Source organism: Dasypus novemcinctus, chromosome 2 (assembly GCF_030445035.2).
Source record: "Dasypus novemcinctus isolate mDasNov1 chromosome 2, mDasNov1.1.hap2, whole genome shotgun sequence".
NCBI lineage: Eukaryota > Metazoa > Chordata > Mammalia > Cingulata > Dasypodidae > Dasypus > Dasypus novemcinctus.
Genome location: NC_080674.1, coordinates 39,799,953 through 39,820,008, shown reverse-complemented (window position 1 = coordinate 39,820,008; position 20,056 = coordinate 39,799,953). Strand labels below are relative to the sequence as shown.

General features: G+C 39.1%; 1 non-coding gene across 1 annotated transcript; it reads right to left on the bottom strand.

Moving 5' to 3' along the window:
• Positions 1 to 618: 618 nt before the first annotated feature.
• On the bottom strand, positions 619 to 725 carry LOC111763286 (U6 spliceosomal RNA). Its single transcript, XR_002796176.1, has one exon. It is a non-coding gene; the product is annotated as a U6 spliceosomal RNA (small nuclear RNA).
• Positions 726 to 20,056: the final 19,331 nt, after the last annotated feature.

Genomic DNA, 20,056 nt, shown 5'->3' with positions numbered 1-20,056 from the left:
CCAGCAGACAGACTGGGCCAGGCAGACATACTCCATATGTGTGCTGGGTGTTACTCTGCTCCCTCCAGAACTGGGACCTGGGCTCTGCACTGGGAATGTGGGCTGATCCAGATCAAGCCAGCGAACAGTGGGAGAGGAGCCAGCCAGGGTACCAGGAGATCCTGCTGCTTTTAAATAGCTTTCTTTTTCTTTCTTTCTTTTTTTTTAATCTTAGTGAAATTGTAGTTTTACAGAAAAATCATGCAGAAAATACAGAGTTCCTATATACCCCCCTTTCATACACATAGTTTGTAATATTATATTATTAACACTTTGGATTAGTGTGGTATCTTTATTACAATTGGTGGAAGAATATTCTTCTAATTGTGTTTTTAACTACAGTTCATAATTTGCATTGGGTTCACTATTTGGATGTTTGGTCCTATGGTTTTATTTTTTTTATTATTAATTTTTAAAAAATATTACATTCAAAAAATATGAAGTCCCATTCAACCCCACCGCCCCCACCCCCCACTCCCCCGACAGCAACACTCTCTCCCATCATCATGACACATCCATTGCATTTGGTAAGTACATCTCTGGGCATCGCTGCACCTCTTGGTCAATGGTCCACATCATAAAAATATGGAACGCTTCACAAATTTGCGTGTCATCCTTGCGCAGGGGCCATGCTAATCTTCTCTGTATCCTTCCAATTTTAGTATATATGCTGCCGAAGCGAGCACAGTCCTATGGTTTTTAAAAAAATTTTATTCTACTTACATATATAAAACTTAAAAATTTCCCCTTTAACGGGATTCAAATAATAATTCAGTGGTGTTAATTACATTCAGAATGTTGTGCTACGATTACCACTATCTATTACCAAAACTATATATGCCAGACAGAAACTCTGATTAGACTTTCCTTGATTTGGCACTCACTTTACTAGAGAAGTTCTTTACCTATTTTCCAGAGCTTTGAGAAAGATGTTTCTATCAGTTCTTGCTGGTTGTTTAAAGCCTTGAACACTGTCTTGAACTTTCCTCGTGCTTTCTTCTTTCCTTGTTTATTTCTTACATGATTATAAAAAATTCCTTTGGGGGGAAGAATTCAATCTTATTCATATTTTAACTCTACTTTTGCCCCTTTCACCTAGTACAGAGACTGTCACAGGTATGTAAATATTTATTTGAAATAATCAACATGTGTGTTTAATATGTAAGCTGAATAGAACACTCTAATCCAATTTATGGCCATCATACATTGAACGTGTTAGATAGAAAAACAGCCTTTTCATTTTTCTGAGGAACTATGCCTGTAATTAGAGGACTGTACTACATGTGGTCATTTAATGCTACAGAGGAATTGCTGTAATAACAGTTTTTGCAAACTACATTATTTCCAAGCTTCCTTATAGTTTGGGTGAAGTATGTCATTTTGCCACATCCTACTGAGAAAACCAGATCCCGGTACCCCTTTAGAGAGGACATCGTGGGCCTTGTTGACATATTTTCTCCATATGTATAGATGGTATAGATGGTATTCATAATATGATTATTAGAAATTCCTCAACTTTTATATCTATATCATGACAATTGCCTTTTGTTAAAAAAAAGCAATTGACTTTATAATCAGGGTGTGTGTGGAAATGTGTGACATCTAATAATATTACAACTAAACAGCAAAAAAAAGACATGACTCATATTCTCTTGGGTGTTTCTTTTTTTGGTTGATGGGTGGTTTACATAAGCCAAAACAAACAAACCCATTCATTCTTCAAAATTAACAGGTGTGTGCTACATATTGTGCTTTAATATGCCTGCTTTCACAATTGGTAGCATTATATACTTAGGATTAAAGGGTACTGAAAATGATTTGCACTTTCGAATCTCCCCACCTTTGCTTGTGCTTGTCCTTCTGTATAGCAAATGTTGTCTCTGCACCCAAAGAACTATTGAGGTCATTTCTATCTTTTAAAGCCCATGTCAAATACACTCATATACAGTGCATTTTATTATAACACCATTTATCTCAGGCAAATTTTGAAATGAAAAGCACATATACATATTTTGGGTAAAGATGGGTTGAAATCAGCTTGACAGAAAGCCAGTTGGTACAGGTAGGCCAGCATGAATTATTTTGAATAAGTCAATCAGTAATAAGAATTCTGATGATACCTGGGTTGGGAATGTAACTTTAGAATCCAGCACATGCCTACTTCATTCACTCTTATCTTTCATGTTCTGATAGTTTCGCTTTATTAGGCAGAGTAGGAATGGAGATGTAGGCTGTATCTTGTGGTATCTTGCATATTAGTTCTGAAAATTGCTATGAGCTCACACATCGAGGGCATAAAAGAAAACCAGGAACATCAAGTGAAATGAGCTGGAAGATTTTTAATTAACTTTTGAAATGATGGCCTATGAGGCTGATACTACTCTTCTTCAGTTGACCAGCTCTCACTCTTATTAGCTACGTTAATCCATTAATTAATACAAGGAAATTTAGTGGGTGCTTACTATATGCCAAGAATTATGCTAGTTGCTACATACTGTTCTAAGTTCTAAATTACTTTTATTGATGTGGGACTGTTAGAAGGCTTTTATGGAAAAAACATAACATGTTAAAAATTTTAAATTAGTGTTTGGGACATTAAAAATATGAATAGTTAGTACAATTTCTATATTTTTGCAACATCATACTTTCTCTAGGAACTTTTCTTTTGCATTGTCAAAATAGTTCTGAACTGTCTTGCTAAATGTTACTGCTCTGTGAGGGTGGTCTCCATTTATAAAATGGAGGGCATGCTTCTTTTTCAGTGGGACCCCTTTAAAAAGAATTTCACTGCTTCCTTTAAAAACATGCAATGAATTGAAATTATTCTTAAATGTTCTAATTCACTTCCTTTTTATTTCATTTTTTAATTTGAAAAAATATCACAAATAAGATAAAATAACAAGGCATTACTTTTTAAAAAAAATCCTGTCCAGGCACTTTTACCTTATTTAATCTTAAAAACAAACTCAATTTTTTCTCCAGTGTTCAGAAAGATGAATAAATGAGCACAGATTGGTTGAAATGACATGACCAAGTTCTCCTTGTTAATGAAAAAAAAAAAGCTTGATCATATTCATATTTCATAAAACTAAATCCCATAATCTTTTTTTTTACATTTAACATTGATATAATACCTTCTTTGCCTTTGCTACAAAAATATTACAATATTACTGTTGACTATAGTCTATAAGTTACTTAGTTGTAAGGATCCCATGTATCACCACGTTCTTAACACCTTGTAAGAGAAGAACATCTTTTGTTTGTATTATTAACTACCATCCTCATTTACCACTGAAATCACTATGTTATACAGTCCTTAGATTGTCCTCTAGCTGTCTTTCAATTAATATTAACCTCCCTAGACTACCCCTTGCAGCCACTATGAAATCTTGCCTTTGGAAAAAGAATTAGGATGGTGAAGAAAGATTAAAGGAATATGATCAGTTGCTAAGAGAGAGGAAATAACCCGAATTGTGATTGCTGGAATTATTACTAATGATGGAGAGGTATTTTGCAAATGTCAGCTATTATATACAAACTGCATAGAAATATGCAAAATAATATACTTTCATATCTGTAGAGAATTATGTGGCAGTCCATAATTCTTTGACACTCCTCCCTTTAAGTAGTAGAGCCTCAGTTGCCTTTTCTTGAGTGTGGGCTGGACTTTGTGACTTACTTCTAGTGAAGAGAATAAAGCAGAAGTGATGGTGTGTGACTCAGGAGGCAGGGTCATAAAAGGCACTGCAGCTTCCTTTGTCCTTTCCCTTGGATTGCTTGCTCTGAGGGAAGCCAGCTGCTCTGTTGTGAGAACACTCAGGCAGCTCTGTGGAGAGAATCATGTAGAGAAGAACGGAGGCTTTTAGTAATAGCAAGTGAACAATTGATGCGTGCTGTTCACAGCCATGTGAGTGAGGCTCTTGGAAGCAGGTCCTCCAGCCCCAGGTAAATCTTCAGATGACTGTATTCCTGAGTGATATCTTGACTGCAACCTCATGAAACTCTCTGAGCCAGGGTCACCTACCTAAGCATCTCCTGAATTCATGACCCACAGAAACTGTGAGATAATTAATGTTTGTTTTTAAGCCACTAAGTTTTGGGATAATTTCTTACACAGCACTAGAAAACTAATGGAAATTCCTTTAATAGACAGGATTTATTGAAAAATTCCAGCTGTTTTAATCTAGAGGAAGTATGCTATAAGGAGTTTGGAGGGCTGGAGGAAAGGTGCTTAGGTCCTATTTGTAGAATGATACCACTTTACTTGTTTCCAAGTGGATACTTCCCTCTGGAACTGCTGACCTCAATAAACTCTACTAAATAAATCAGTAATCCCCTGACACTATCACCACTGCTATAATACCCACAAAGCTCCTACCTGGACACAGGAATGTGGCTGCAGAATAAGACAAATGTGAGTAACTTTAGTTTCAACCAAAGTAGCAGAAAAAAATGCCTTTGCCTTGCTTCTGCCTTCCAGGTCAGATGAAAATATATCCCGTTGGTAAAACAAACAGATAAGCAAGCAAAACAAAGAAAACCAACCTGCTGCCAGAACACTAGCTGTAAGGGAGCCTGAGAAATGTTGTTTGTAGCTTCCTAGTCTCTGCAGTACAGGAAGGCATTGTGGAAGAAAAGTAGAATGGAAACCAAGTGTCAATCCACATATTCATCACAGTCATTAATCCATATTTACACCTCCATATGATGAGAAAACACCAACTTGTGTCATATCATGTAATGTAACTCATCCTTGTATTGAAATTTCCAACTATAATTAGGTATTTGCCTCTTTTTCCTTGTAGTTCTATCAGCTTTTGCTTTGTGAATTTTGAAACCCTGTTGTTAGATGTATACATGTTTAGGATTGTTTAGTCCTCTTGATGCATTGAGCTCTTTATTATTACAAAATAATCTTCTTTAACCATGGTAATGTTCATTGCTCAAAGTATCTACTTTGTCTGATGTAGTCATTCCAACTTTTGATTGCTGTGAATGTGATATATCTTTTTCACCCTTTTACTTTTAATCTATTTGTGTGTTTATATTCCAAGTGTGTTTCTCATAAGCAGCATATATTTGGATTTTGCTTTTTTACCCAATATGAAAAACCTTTGCCTTTTAACTGGAATATGAATGACATTTAATGTGTTTTGATGTGGTTAGTTTTAAATCTATCATCTTGCAATTTGTCCTTATTTACTCTATGTTCTTCTTTTCCTCTTTTTCTACCTTCTTTTGGATTGAATTTTTTATTATTTCATTTTATCCCCTTTGTTGGCTTATAAACCACAACTCTATTTTGTTGTTTAATGGTTGCTTTAGTGTTATAATATACATCTTCAACTTATCACCATAGTCTACTTTCAAGTGATATTATATACTTCAAATACAGTATAAGTGTGGCAGTTTGAGATTATTTATGAATCTCCAAAAGAGAAAGATTATATCTGTAAACTAATCTATTCCTCTGGGTATGATACCCTTTGACTATATTAAATTCAGTTGAGGGGGCCTTTGATTAGATTACCTGTTAAGATAGCTTTTAGGGCCTTAAAAATTTATTTTTATTTTAAAATAATTTCAGATTACATAAATGCTACATGAAAAAAATAGGAGATTCCCATATGCCCCCTCCCCTCCCCTTCCCACACTTTCCCACATTACAACAACTTTCATTAGTATGACATATTAACTAAAATTGATGGACACATATGAAGCATTGCTACTAACCATGGCCCATAGTTTATATTATAGTTTACACTCTATCCTGCATGATTTTGTAGGTTATGACAAAGTATATGATGGCCTGTGTCCATCATTGCAATGTCATGTAGGACAATTCCAATGTCCCAAAGATGCCCTCATATTACATCTATTCTTCCCTCTCCCTCCCCTTAGAACCTCTGGTGGCCACTGCCTTTCTTTCAATGATAAAATTCTTCCATTGCCAGAATAACAATAAATCCATAATAGAATCATAATGTCTACTTTAGTCCATTGTTCTTTCCCCAATCTTGAGGATTTGGGGATAGTGATGCCCATTCTGTTACTAATTGAGAAGGGGCCTAGGTCTCATGGGGCAGATATATGGAACTATCTAGCTTGCAGTTGCAGACACTCTCTGTTCCTTGGGATGGGCATAGTCCATCATCATCCTTTTGTTAGTTGTCCTGGGTGAGTCCAATGAACTGGAGAGTAGGTTTTGCAATTCTGCTGAGATTCAGAACTCAACTGGCACATGAACAAACCAAAGATTTAAGTCTCTGGAACATATATTTAACAAGTATAGTGCTAATTATACATTCAAAAAAAGGTGCAGTAGAACCAAGTGTAGGGTATATTATTCAGCCAAAGGGGTGCTCATGCAAAATACCAGAAATTGGTTGGTTTTCATAAAGGGTATTTATTTGGGGTAGGAGCTTACAGATACCAGGTCATAAAGCATAAGTTACTTCCCGCACCAAAGTCTGCTTTCACATGATGGAACTAGATGTCTGCCAATGTCTGTGAGGAATCAGGCTTCCTGGGTTCCTCCCTTCCAGGGTCTTGCTTCTTTCTGGGCTCAGGGTTCCTTTCTTCCCGGGGCTTGCTTCTCTTTCCTCTGTGTGCTTACTTCCTGGGGCTCCAGTTTAAAACTTCAGCATCAAACTCCAACATCAAAACTCCAATATTAAGAACCCTTAGCTCTATCTTTTGCCATGCCTTTTATCTGTGAGTCCCCACCTACCAAGGGGTGGGACTCAATGCCCTAATGATGTGGCCCAATCAAAGCCCCAGTCATAACTCAATCATGCCCAGGGACAGACAAGATCACAAACATAATCCAATATCTATTTTTGGAATTCATAGCCATGTCAAACTGTTACACAGGGAAACTATAATTGAGTCTACATCTGCTATACTGGGAAGGATAAATTCCAAAGTAAGGCCCATTGACAGGGTGCCAAATTCCTGAGCTTGTCTGTCCTATATTGTCTGGATGTCTCTAGAGCCATCACGAACCCCACTATTAGAGGCAGTGTTTACTGTGGCAGTCAATGAGATCCTGCAGAAATGTGCGTAAGTATAACCTCTGGAATGACCTCCCCACTCACTTTGAAATCTCTTAGCCATTAAAACTCATTTGCATTTAATATTTTCCCCTTTTGGTCAAGATGTTTTTACAAATGCATTGCTAGTTGGTTCTGCCTAATAATCCCTTGGTGCCAGGGAGGCTCATCCCTGAGGGTCATGTCCCAAGCTGGGGGAGAAGGTAGAGCATTTATAAGCTGAGTTTGGCTTAGAGAAAGGTCTCATTTGAGCAATAAGGAGGCTTTCAAGAGGTAACTCTTAGACAATATATAGTACTAGGCTAAGTTTCAATTTTACAAGAAAAGGTTCATAAGTACAATCATCAATATAAACAGCCTGGTGTAATGGTCTATCTTCCTTCACTAGGCACTGCCATTGTACCTGGGGGATTCTTGTCACTCTATTAGAGAATGTAGCAGGACTCCTGAACATAGAAATTCAATATTCTTTTGGTTATTGAGTGGGTCTCCACCCACTGAGACAATGCCCCATGAACACTTGAACATATTCATATACCTTAGAGGCATGTCCCAGGTGCACCCCTCCCCACACATCCTCCCATCACTCACACCTGGCACCAGTGATCCTCCCCTGCCACAGTAATGAGCTTTCTGTGATTCAAAACCTCTCCAAAGACAAGGCCAACAAAATAACCTAATAAAATTAATAAGAAAATGAAATAATTTAAAAAAATAACAAATAAAATACAAAATTTTTTTAAAAAAATTTAAATAATATAAGCATTTTTTAGACACTGTAAGATCTATTGTCTTCTATGCACAGTAACAATTTCTTCTGTATAGCCCCCCAGTATCTTATTTTTTCCATTTTATTTTCAAAGAAGCTTTAGGTTACAGAAAAGTCACATAGGAAATATAGGGGATTCCCATATACTCCACACCGTCCCCCTTTTCCACTCTTTTTTTAGGGTTTATTGATTGGAACAGGTATTAGTCAGCCAAAGGGGTGCTGATGCAAAGTACCAAAACTCTATTGGCTTTTATAAAGAGTTTTTATTTGGGGTAGAAGCTTATAGTCACAAGGGCCATAGAGTGTAAGTTACTTTCCTCACCAAAGTCTGTTGCCACGTGTTGTAGCAAGATGGCTGCCCATCTCTGCAAGGGTTCAGACTTCCTCTCCCTCCAAAGGCTCCGTGTTCCCAACTTCTTCCTATCTCAGGTAGGCAGGCATAAGGCTTCTGTCTCTTCCTGGGGCTCATTTCTCTCCAGGCTCAGCTGCTCAGGACTTTGGTCTTTGCAGCTGCAAACTACCAGGCGAATGGTTCATCTCTCTTCCCAGGGCCGCAGAATCCTGTCTATGAGCTGTCTCTTTTACTCTGTGTTCTCTCCTTCTTTGTGTATTTACTTCCCTGGGCTCCAGCATCATAAACTCAAACTGTCTCCTTTACCATGTCATTTTCTCTTGTGACTCCCTGCCCAACAAGAGGGTAGAGACTCAACATCTTACTGACATGGCCAAGTCAAAACACCAATCTTAATTTAATTAAGTAAAAGTGAAACCTCTGAATCTAATACAATCTAATATGCTCAGAGAAACAGACCAGTTTACAAATATAATCCAATATCTATTGTGGGAATTCATAAGTAATATCAAACTGCTAAAGATCACATAAGTAAGGTGTGACTCAGTTTGAGTCCCTGCCCCCTTGTGGGTCTGATATAAATGGACACTCACACAGAGGGAGCTCTATCAGTTTTGATCCTGCCATGTGACAAAAAGTAGGAGGCTCAGACAGCTAAGGCCCCTGGGTGAGCCATTTTGCCCAATAACTTACAGATGCCTTTGTGAAGAAAGCAGGGCAGCTAAGACTGATATAGGAAGCCCTAAGAGACAAGCTCTATGCTAGCCTCCAGCAGAATCGAGAAGAGGTGGAACAGCTGAGCCTGAGAAAGGAAGCCCAGGGGAAAGGCTGAAACCTCACAGAGATTGCCCACCATCTTGTTCAACACGTGGCAGCTGACTTCGGGGAGAAAACACCTCTTATGGCACCTTGAGTTGGACTTTCCACAGCCTTGGGACTGTAAGCTTTTACCCAAATAACTATCCTTTATAAAAAGTCAACATATTTCTTATACTTTGTGGTGGTGCGGCGGCTTGCTCGGTCGGTAGAGGTGGGGTCTGGCTGCGGACGAGGGGTCGGTCCAGCTCTGGACGAGGGGTCGGTCCGGCAGCAGACGAGGGATCGGTCTCACAAGGGGTTGCGCGGTTCGGCTGACGGGGTCGCCCGGCGAAGCCGGCGACGAAGGGGTCGCCCGGAGAAGCAGGAGACGAACTGGGGACAAGGGAGGCCAGGCCCTTGTCAGGGGCTCTCAGGACTGGAGGGCGCACGGCAGAAGAACTACCGCGGAGACAAGGTAAACACGCAAGTCCACTTTATTGAGGGAGAGGCAACAGTTTTATAGGGGCTGGGGAAGGCTGATTGGTCGAAGCCATGCCCTGTTCTGATTGGTTGCCGGAGAAAGGTCAGTGGGCGGTACTGGACGGGGGAGGGGTGGTGGTTAGGGATTGGCTGTCGCTGTTGCTGGGGGAAGGGGCAGGGTTTAGGGATTGGTGGCTGCTGTTGCTGGGGTGGAGGGCAGACTTGAGTTTCCCGCCCACGCCTGGCTGTTGCTGCTGTCGGGGGGAGGGAAAAGGGCAGACTGGATTTTTCCGCCCACGCCTAGCTGTTGCTGCTGTCGGGGGAGGGGAAAAGGGCAGACTGGAATTTTCCGCCCTGGGCCTACGCAGGGAGAAAGAAGAAGAAGGGTACTGCCCCACAGGCATCGTGTGGCGCCATCCGGGAGGAGGGGCGGCCGCGGAAGCATGGCTGCCGAGAAGGGGAGACCCGAGGGCACTCTGCGCCCATGCTGAGCTCCCTTCAGGGGTGGCGGTGAGTCCGACCAGCCACCCTATTATGGGGGCAGCGGCTTGGCCTGCCGCGGCCGCTCCCCCGCCGGGCCACACTTCAGCCCGAGGGGTGACCGCACGGTGGCATTCCTGTGATAGATTAATATAATAAGAAACTTAAAATAGTACACTTCCATTTCTCCTTGTGAGGCCCTTATGTTAATGTTGTCATATATTTTATTTAAATATATGTTATAAATCCCACAATAAACTTTTATTATTTCTGCTTAAACAGTTATCTTTTAAATTTTTTTTCTACTCATTTTATTTCAAGTCTTTCAAGAAATAAAATAAATTTTTAAAAATTTTCAAGAAATTTAAATAATAAGGAAAATTTTAAAATATATTTATCCATGTAGGTACCTTTTCTGTTCTTCATTCCTTGAGATAGATCCAGATTTCCTTCTGGGATAATTTTCCTACTGCCTGAAGGACTTCTTTAACATTTCTTGTAGTGTGCATCAGCTGATGAAGAGTTCTTTCAGCTTTTGTATATCTGAAAATGTCTTTATTTCTCATTCATTTTTGAAAAGTGTTTTCAGTGGTATAGAATTCTAGGTTGACATTTTTTTTTTCTTTCAGGACCTTAAAAATGTTGCTCCATTCTTCTCCAGTTGCGTTGTTTTCAGAAAGGAAAGGAATCTGCTGTCATACTTATCTTTATTCCTCTCTATGTAATGTGGTTTATCCGCCTGATTTTCTCTTTATCATTTGTGAACAATTTGATTATAATGTTCTTTGGTATAATTTTGTTTATATTTCTTGTGCTTGAGATTTGTTGATCTTCTCAAACTGTGGATTTATAGTTTTAATAAAATGTGGGAATTAGAGGATAGTATTTCTGTAAATATTTCTCCCATGTCCTTCTTCCCACTTTTAGGAATGCCAAATACATGCATGTTAGGCTTCTTAAAGTTGTTCCATAGTTCACTGATACTTTTTCTTCTCTTTCTTTTCTTTTGGATTATGTTTTCTTTCTGTGTTTCACTTTGAATAGCTTCTATTCCTAGGTCTTCCAGTTCACTAATCTTTTTTTTTCTGCAATGTCTGATCTGCTATTAATCCCATCTAGTCTATTTAATTATTTTTTCATCTAAGACATGGTAGTTTTCACATATCTAAAAGTTGAGTTTGGGCATTTTTTATTTCTTCAATGTCTCTACTTAACTTTTAAATATACAGAACACAGGTATAATTACTGATTTATTGTTCCTTTCTGCTGATTTTTAACATCTGTGTCAGTTCTAGGTCTTGAGTGATTGATTGATTTTCCTCCTGATTATGGGTTGTATTTCCCACTTTTTTATGTGTCTTATTTGGTAATCATTGTTCACTTCCTGTTTTATTCCTAGCTAACAAAACAAATACAATTAAATGGGTTGGCTTAAACAATAGTAATTTATTGGCTCACAGTTCTGAAGCTAGAAGTCCAAAATCAAAGCATGCCCCGAAGACTGTGGCATTCAGTGGCTGGCTGCTGGTGACTCTTGGTCCTTGGCTTTTAATGGAGGAATATCAATGTCAAGTTGTAAAAAGCACATATGATGGATATATTGGTGTAGCCATCTTTGGAAAATACAATCTGGCTCACCATCATATATCTCTTCTCCTCATCACTGATTTTCCATTCTTGTACCTTCCAAGACCCTGAACATCTAGCCAAATTGGTAGCCTTTGTCCATGAATTGATGTGTCTCTACTATACTTCTTTCTAAAAAAAGAAGATGAACACATGAGCTGCTCAGAGTTCTCTCCCTGAAAGAATTTATCTGCCTCATTGTCTTTCATAGTGCCTAGGAGTGTCACTGTAATCCTGAGGCAGTCCACTTCCAGAAGGTACCAGCATATTATGCAAAATATCTGAAAACCTTTCTTGAATTTTTTATTCCTGGGCAATTGTCATAGATGATTAGTTGTGATGAAGGAGAAGTAGAGGTGCATCAGGAGCTGGAATACTGAGAGTGTAAGCCACATGTTCGTGAAATGTTAGTGTCCTCAGAACCTGCTTGAGCCAAAATTTTTATTCTCTTCAGGATGGAGCGCAACTGCATTCAACTTTAGAGTTTGCTGGAACTGATAACACCTCAGTTCATGATGAGATCAGGACACATGATCACCTGGAATCTGATGTTAAGATGAGTATTAAAGTCTCCACGAGGGCCCACATGCAAGCCTAAAGCTTTGTAGTGGTTTGGAGCTATGCACTCCAGAAAAACATGTTCTTAATCTATTCCTGAGGATGTGACCCACTTTAAGTAGGACTTTTTTTTTTATTTCCCCCTCCTTGGGTCTTGCTTGCTGTCTGCTCTTCTGTGTCCATTCACGGTGCGTTATTCTGTGTGTCTGTATTTATTCCCCACCTCCCCTTGAGGCTTGCTTGTTGTTTTGTTCTCTGTGTCCATTCACTATGCATTCTTCTGTGTTTTTTACATGTCTCCCTTTTTTGTTGGGTCACCTTGCTGAGTTGGCTTTCTGCGGCGCTTGTGGGTCGGGTGGCTCTCTGCTGCATGCGGGTGAGCCTGCCTTCATAAGGAGGCCCCAGGACGCGAACCCAGGGCCTCTCATATTGTAGACGGTAGCTCAACTGATTAAGCCACAGCCGCTTCCCTAAGTAGGACCTTTTGATGAGGTTACTTTAGTTTAAGTGTGGCCCAACTCAGTCAGAATGGGCCTTAATTTTATTACTGGAGTCCTTTTAAACAGAATGAAATTCAGACAGAGAGAAAGAGACAGAGGGAGTAGCCAGAAGTCAAATATCAATGGAAAAGAAAGAGAAGGGAGAGGCCAAGTGAATCCACCAAGAGCACTGTTATGTGACAGAGGAGCCCGGGACTAAGGTCCACCAGCAGCCAGTTCCAGAATGTCAGTCTTGAGGAAGAAAGCATCACTTTAACGATGTCTTCATTTGGACTTCTAGCCTCAAAACGTTGAGCCATTAAATATCTGTTGTTTAAGCCAATCCTCTGCACGATATTTGCTTGAGCAGCCGAGGAAACTAAAACAAGCTGTTCCTCCAGAGAATAGTTATTTGAAAAGGATGGAATGGCTTTGTTCTAAAACCTTAGGGGTCTGGACAGTGATTGTTTGAATGCAGTTTTTCAGATAAGCCATACAATTTCAAACCTATTAGGACAGGCTGAATCCTAAGAGCCAAGTGTTATACTGGACCAGAGGGAAAGCTTCTTTCTCTCAGCTGTACTCAAAGCAGGCAACCCTGAGGGTCGAGTAAATGGACTGCAACCACACACTCAAATATTGTATATATGTAGTCTCCAAACTGCAAAGACACTATTAAACATCGTGTCTCTTACTTGGTGGTAGGGGGTGCAAAATGCAGTACCTTTCTTTCACTGTCTGAGGAGATATTCTGACATGTCCCAGACATTTCTACTGGACCCTTAGAAACTTCACTGAATTAGCAGTCTCCTGACTTTATCTGCCACAAATGTGTCTTACTAAAGCATCCCAAGCTTATTAACCATTTGCTATATATTCTTTCGAGCCCTTTTATTTTCATTCATGTTTACACAGATAGTCTGTATTCATTTACTTCTCATCCAGCTGCTCTTCATCTTTTGCTCAATGTGAAATATGCCGTGGTGGGCTAATCTATTCTGACATCTATACAGTCACTCCCACCCACAGAGTCTCCTGTGAATTGAATGAAAGAGATAGTATTCTGGAATGAGAACACACAATATGCTTATAACAGGCATCCTTTTTCAAGCTTATTTAAACCAGATGCAAAATGAATTTGCTAGTAGGCGTGATGGGTGTGGCTTGTCTTTTTTTGTGTAGATTGGGGAATTTGGAGGTGGGTCTGACTACAAGATTCTTCTATTTCTGAGCCAGATGTGCTCACAGATACACGGGGCACACATTTCCTGTGTGTACGTATGCATGAATAAATTCATTAAAAGCGGAGGATGGAATATTTGAAGCAGCATCCTCTTTCTTCTTTTCATGGGCATGTACTAGGTGATGTATTTACTCTTCAATGTATAATTTCCAGGAGAGCTAAAAATTTTCACAGCTATTCTGGTTTCATTTATTTGTCTCCAAGCCTGGTTACATATAAACTTATCCACATATGAATTTAGAAGCTTCTGAAGGCTTAGTTTTTCAAAAGGCAATTGAAAAATAAAAGAACATTCAATAAAATTCCCATATCTAAATATCCAGTTTAAATAAAATTTAAACACATGTCTGCAGAATTTCTTTTATTGTAGAAAAAATCCTAAGGTTCAATGGTGACTCTTAGAAATTGGGACCTTAAAGGATACAGGGAATAATACTTCATTTTGTAGATGACACAACTGAACTCCATAAGGACTCCACAAAGTTGGGAATAGAATTCCAAGGTGGTTTTCTTTGCTTTTCTATAGAATCAGAGAATTAACACAAAATCTTTGATAATAATGAAATCTTAAAATCAAAGCAAGGGCCATACAATGGAATAGTATTCGTAAATATATTGTAAAGGAATGGAGTACCAATACATGCTACCACATTGATGAATCTTGAAAACCTAATGTTAAGTGAAAGAAGTCAGGCACAAAAGATCTCATATTGTATGATCCCATTTATATGAAACTTCTAGAATAAGCAAATCCATAGAGATAGAAAGTAGATTAGGGAGTAGATGTGGCTCAAGTGGTTGAGCCACCTGCTTAGGAGGTCCTGGTGCCTCCTAAAAACAAAAAAGCAACAAATGAGGAAGCCAACTCAGTGTTGCTGATGGCTCAGTGGTTGAACACCACATATAAGGTCCTGGTTCAATCACTGGCCCAGGTAACACACACACATACACATGCGCGCACACCCACACCTACACCCACACACAAAGAAAGTAGATTAGTGGTTGTCAAGGCTGGAACAGGGAGGAATGAGGTTTCTTTTTTCGGGGTGGTGAAAATATTTTGGAATTACGTAGTGGTGAATAAGCTAAAAACTACCGAATTCTGTATTTAAAATTGTGAATTTTATGGTATGTGGAATTATATATCTCAATAAAAATGTTTAAAAAAACCAGAGCAAGATATCACAAGAATTTTGCATATCGTATCATTTCTCAAACTTTCAACAAGGTATCAGCATTACCCCAAACTTTTGGAGGACATACTTAAATAACAGTACAGGTATCCTTTTATTGTGTTTATTTAATTAATGAAGCAAAAATAAAAGGGAATGTTTGGTTCCTGGTGCCTCCTAAAGAAGCAAGGAAGATAAATAGTCACAGCAAGTGCAAAACAATGAGGAGGTGGGGAGAAATAAATAAAATGCATCTTTAAAAAAATGTTAAGAAATTCTAACACTAAAAGTTTAGGGAGAAACAAGTGACCAATTTATGAATTAAATTATACAGGCCTTGGCAAAAACTAGGAAAGTGAGCCTCAAGGAAGCAAATTTGCTCTATCTGTGATCACTGCTATTCATTATAGTGTATACTTGCTAGTGTGTTCCAGAAACCATACAACATATCTTTAAAGTAGCTCACGGTAATTGGGTGAAGTTGATTCATTTTATGAAAAATTAAGCACCGAATAAACAAACAGACTTTCTGTTTTAGCTAAGTTGTCCTCACCATACATCATGCATATAAATACCTAAACTGGATAGGAAATTATTTTCAAGCTTTTTTTCAATACTTTTGAAAATTAAATTAAGCAACACAGTAGCCTTGACAGACTCTGCTGGTGTATACTCAGCACTGATTTCCCCTTTCTTTCTTACCAACAGAACCCTGATTATGTTTGGAGGGCTAAATAAAAAACCTTTTTTTTCTTTCGGTTTCCTTGCAGTCAAGGGTGGCCATGCTTCAGAATTCTAGCCAAGAAGATAAAACAGTGGAAGTTCCTTGGAGGGCCATCTGATAAAATTCTCTTAGAGATCAGAATCAGCTACCACGTACCTTTTGCTCTTTATTCTTTCCTTTATTCATGCCTGAAATGGGAATACGATGCTGGAGGTGGAGTAGTCATCTTGAGACTGAAGCAATAGCTAAGGATGGCCAATTGGAAAGATAGCCGTGACCCCAGACCTGACAGCATCGTAGAACCACTGGGCCAATTCTCAGCTATTTGACTCCAGAATTCTTTTTTTTTTTTTCCTTCACATAATAAACTTTATTTTTAAAGAAGTTTTAGATTATAGAAAAAGTTACATGGAAAGGATAGGGTATTGCCATATGTCCCACCTCTCCCTCACAGTTTCCCCTATTAATAACATCTTTAGTTAATGTGATGCATTTATTACATTGATGAACAAATATTGAAGCATTGCTACTAACCAAGGTCTAGGGTTTACATTATGCTTTACACTTTGCATCACACAATTTTATAGGTTTTGACAAAATTTATCATGGCCTGTGTATATCATTGCAATATCATGCAGAACAATCCAGGATTCTTTTAGGTGAGAAAAACAAACCTTTAATTTACTTAAGACAATGTTTTTTGTTTTGTTTTGTTTCTATAACTCATAGTTGAATGCAATTCCTAATGATACCACAGATATTTAGTGAATTTTTTTCTTTTTATATAATAAAAAAGAGAACTGTGCTGTATGGGGTATAGTTGAAAAATCTAATCAAAGCCACATCGAATTTATTTCCAACCATCTGCTTGGCCAGACAGTTATTATTTTCTCATTTGTAAAATATTTCAAATTAGTTTACTAGTTAAAGTGGATAGATAGAAAAATTTTAATGTGAGAAATGATGCTTACAAATCCATTTATTCAATATTATTCAAGAAAATTTCAAAGGAACCCATAATTTGGTAGCCAGCACAGTTAAATGTAAAGAAGTGTTTCCTGTAAAAATTAGAGTAGGTTCTAGAGTAGAATCATGGGATTTCTGTTTTTGTAAATTTTCATATATACTTGACCATTGCTACTCAACATTCCATGGATCAGCTGTAGGTCTGCACACTGTTTGTTATCAATCAGCAAAGAGATAAGGTGATAAGGAGCTTGTGCCCAGATGTAAATCAACTACTTCACTAAATAAGACTTCTCCATGAAGGAAGTAGTGGATGAATTTATATTCTGGTGCAAACCCCTTATCTCATCAACAATGGGCATTTCCAGTAGCACTGAGGAATATAACTTCATTAGGTGTAATTGGCTAACCATTGTGGGAGCTATATCTGCCCTCTGTCATTAGCCAGTGAGTCTAATCAAAATCATTTTTATATCAGGGTCACATTGTGATGACTTTGAGGCCCCAACTATCTACCCAGGAACTTTTGAGGGTGTCTAGAAAATTATTTCATATTTGTTTAGGAAAAAATCCACTCCAGTTCTTGGTTTCCTAGCACTAGCTCTGCTGCCGCTGTTCTCAGTGAGGAAAGTGAAAGGGCTCTATTATTTAGCTGCAAGCAACAGAATACCCACCTAGCAGTAGTTTAAGCAATAATGACTCTTGTTTTATTTCCATATAACAAAAAGTCTGGAGGAAAGTGGTTTTAGGCTTGAAACTGGGTCAAGAGTTACCTGTAACTCAGGATTTATGTACTCTTCAACGGTATCATTCTCTCTGTGTTGACATTTTGTCCTTGTACAAGTCATCTAGTGGCTTACAAGATTGCTTTCACAGCTCTACACATCATGGTCCAAAGCAGGAAGGAAAAGGGGCTTTCTTTTGTTTAGGGAGAAAAATCCATCCTACAAGCAGCACAAATTCTTCCCCTGTCACCCCACAGCCACCCATCCTGTTACATCTCATTGGTCAGAACTCAGTCTCATGAATTATCCTGGTTTCAAGGAAGGCTGGAAAGTGATCATCTGGAAAGGGGAACAGGATAAGTATAACTGGCTTGGACAATTAGAATTCTTTCCCTCTTGCTCCACTCACTGATACCCCAAACTAGATCAGTGTTCTCTTAGCAGAGAAGGAGGAAGTGGCCAGCTCATTCCTGATGTTTGCCAGTGAAGCTACTACCTCCCAAGAGCCACTTTCCAAGGCAGTGCTGGTCATAGTAAGGAGAACTGGGCTTCAAAGCAGTTCAATGTAAAACCAGAGTCTCACAGTTTCTCCCATGCAAAGAACTACTTTACCCTCTTATTCTCAGTTTCTGAGCCTGTGACAGCATCTCCTCAATATATATTCACACCCCTCAATGACAATGAGCCACTGCTTTCCAGCAACAGAGCAGCATACTTGGAAAGAAAAAAATTCTCTCCGGGAAACATTAATCTATTGAGATGTAACTGCCTACCACACAGACATTATCATTCACTGTAGCTTTAGCCCCTTACAGCCAGTCTCAAACATCTTATTTTTCAGATTGTGGTTCTTATTTGTATTTGTAAATATATCATTCAGGTAGTTTTCCACAACAGAGAATAGTGTGTCCAACTCTCTCCTCCTTGCATAACTCCAAGCTGCTAGATGATTTGCAACGACCATTTCTCAACTTTGGTAACCCCTTTCAAGTTTTCAAAAGTCTTAGGTTTAATTTTCAGCCAGGGATCTTTCACTCTGTCCTTCCCCTCTCCTAAAACTTTTTGGGAAAAGAAGCAGCTCCCAAGCAATTGGCTAAGGGATGGGATTTCAACACTGAGAATGTGGCAAAAGGTTTTCTTCTTTTTCATCATCAACGTTTTAGTGATCTTCACAATTAAATAATACAAGAGTATGTAATACATATAAAAATTTGGTGGACATTTTATGAAATGTAATGTGCATGTGGGTATGTGTGTAAGTCACCATTAACTGGATGGTTTAGGGAAGCTTTAAACAAGAACTAGAACTAGAACTATGGATAGATTTTGGCCAAGTAGAGAGAAAGGATGGTGTGGGCATTCCTGGGAGTCATGTTTAGTATGAATATGACTCAAGGTAGGTCCAAATTGGAGATACAGATAAACAGATAGGTTAGGGCTGGTCAATGGAAGGAGTATAATAAAATTACCAAGGGTATAAGCAATTTAGAATATATCTCTATTATTCCAAGCTGATTAATGATAATAAGTAAAGATAGCTAGTACCATAAATTCATTGGTCTTGGTGTGGTGGGTGGCTACAAATTCTTTGTCACTCTTTCCATCAAGAAATACAGTCTTTTTCATCTGGAAAGATTTTGAAAGTCTAATGAAAAGGTTAAAAAAAAATTTTTTTTTTTTGAGCACAGCAAAGAATAATACATTCTCATAAATACAACTATAGACATATTTCTAAAAAGTCTGAAAGAAAACAGATTAATAATTAAGTGGTTACCTAGGCAATCGGAAAGAGAATGGGGATTGGTCAAAAAGAGGCACTTTTGGGAAACGGATTTTGGCCCAGTGGTTAGGGCGTCCGTCTACCATATGGGAGGTCCGCGGTTCAAACCCCGGGCCTCCTTGACCCATGTGGAGCTGGCCATGCGCAGTGCTGATGCGCGCAAGGAGTGCCCTGCCACGCAGGGGTGTCCCCCGCATGAGAGCCCCACGAGCAAGGAGTGCGTCCGTGAGGAAAGCCGCCCAGTGTGAAAAGAAAGAGCAGCCTGCCCAGGAATGGCGCCGCCCACACTTCCCGTGCTGCTGACGACAACAGAAGCAGACAAAGAAACAAGACGCAGCGAATAGACACCAAGAACAGACAACCAGGGGAGGGGGGGGGGGGAATTAAATAAATAAATCTTTAAAAAAAAAAAAAAGAGGCACTTTCATTTAAAAATAAAGAAATATGGTCTCTCCCCTACTCCTCTTGTATTTAGACTGCCCTTTTACTTGTTTTGACAAAAAGAATGTGATGGAAGTGACGTTGTGCAACTTCTGAGGTTGGGCCTTAAGAGATCTGCAGCTTCTGCTTGGCACGCTCAGAATGCTTTCCCTTGGAACCCAACGTGATGCTGTCAGGAAACCCAGAGTGCCAGTTATAGAGGACTATATGGAGGAGAACTGAAGCCCCTGGCCAATAGCTGCATTGGAGCTTCCCACCAAGCAGCCCGTATCAACTGCCAGCCATGAGAAAAAGGTCATTTTTGTATATTCCAACTATGCCAGCACTCTGGTTGACACCACACAGAGCAGAATACCCACTCAGTAAACC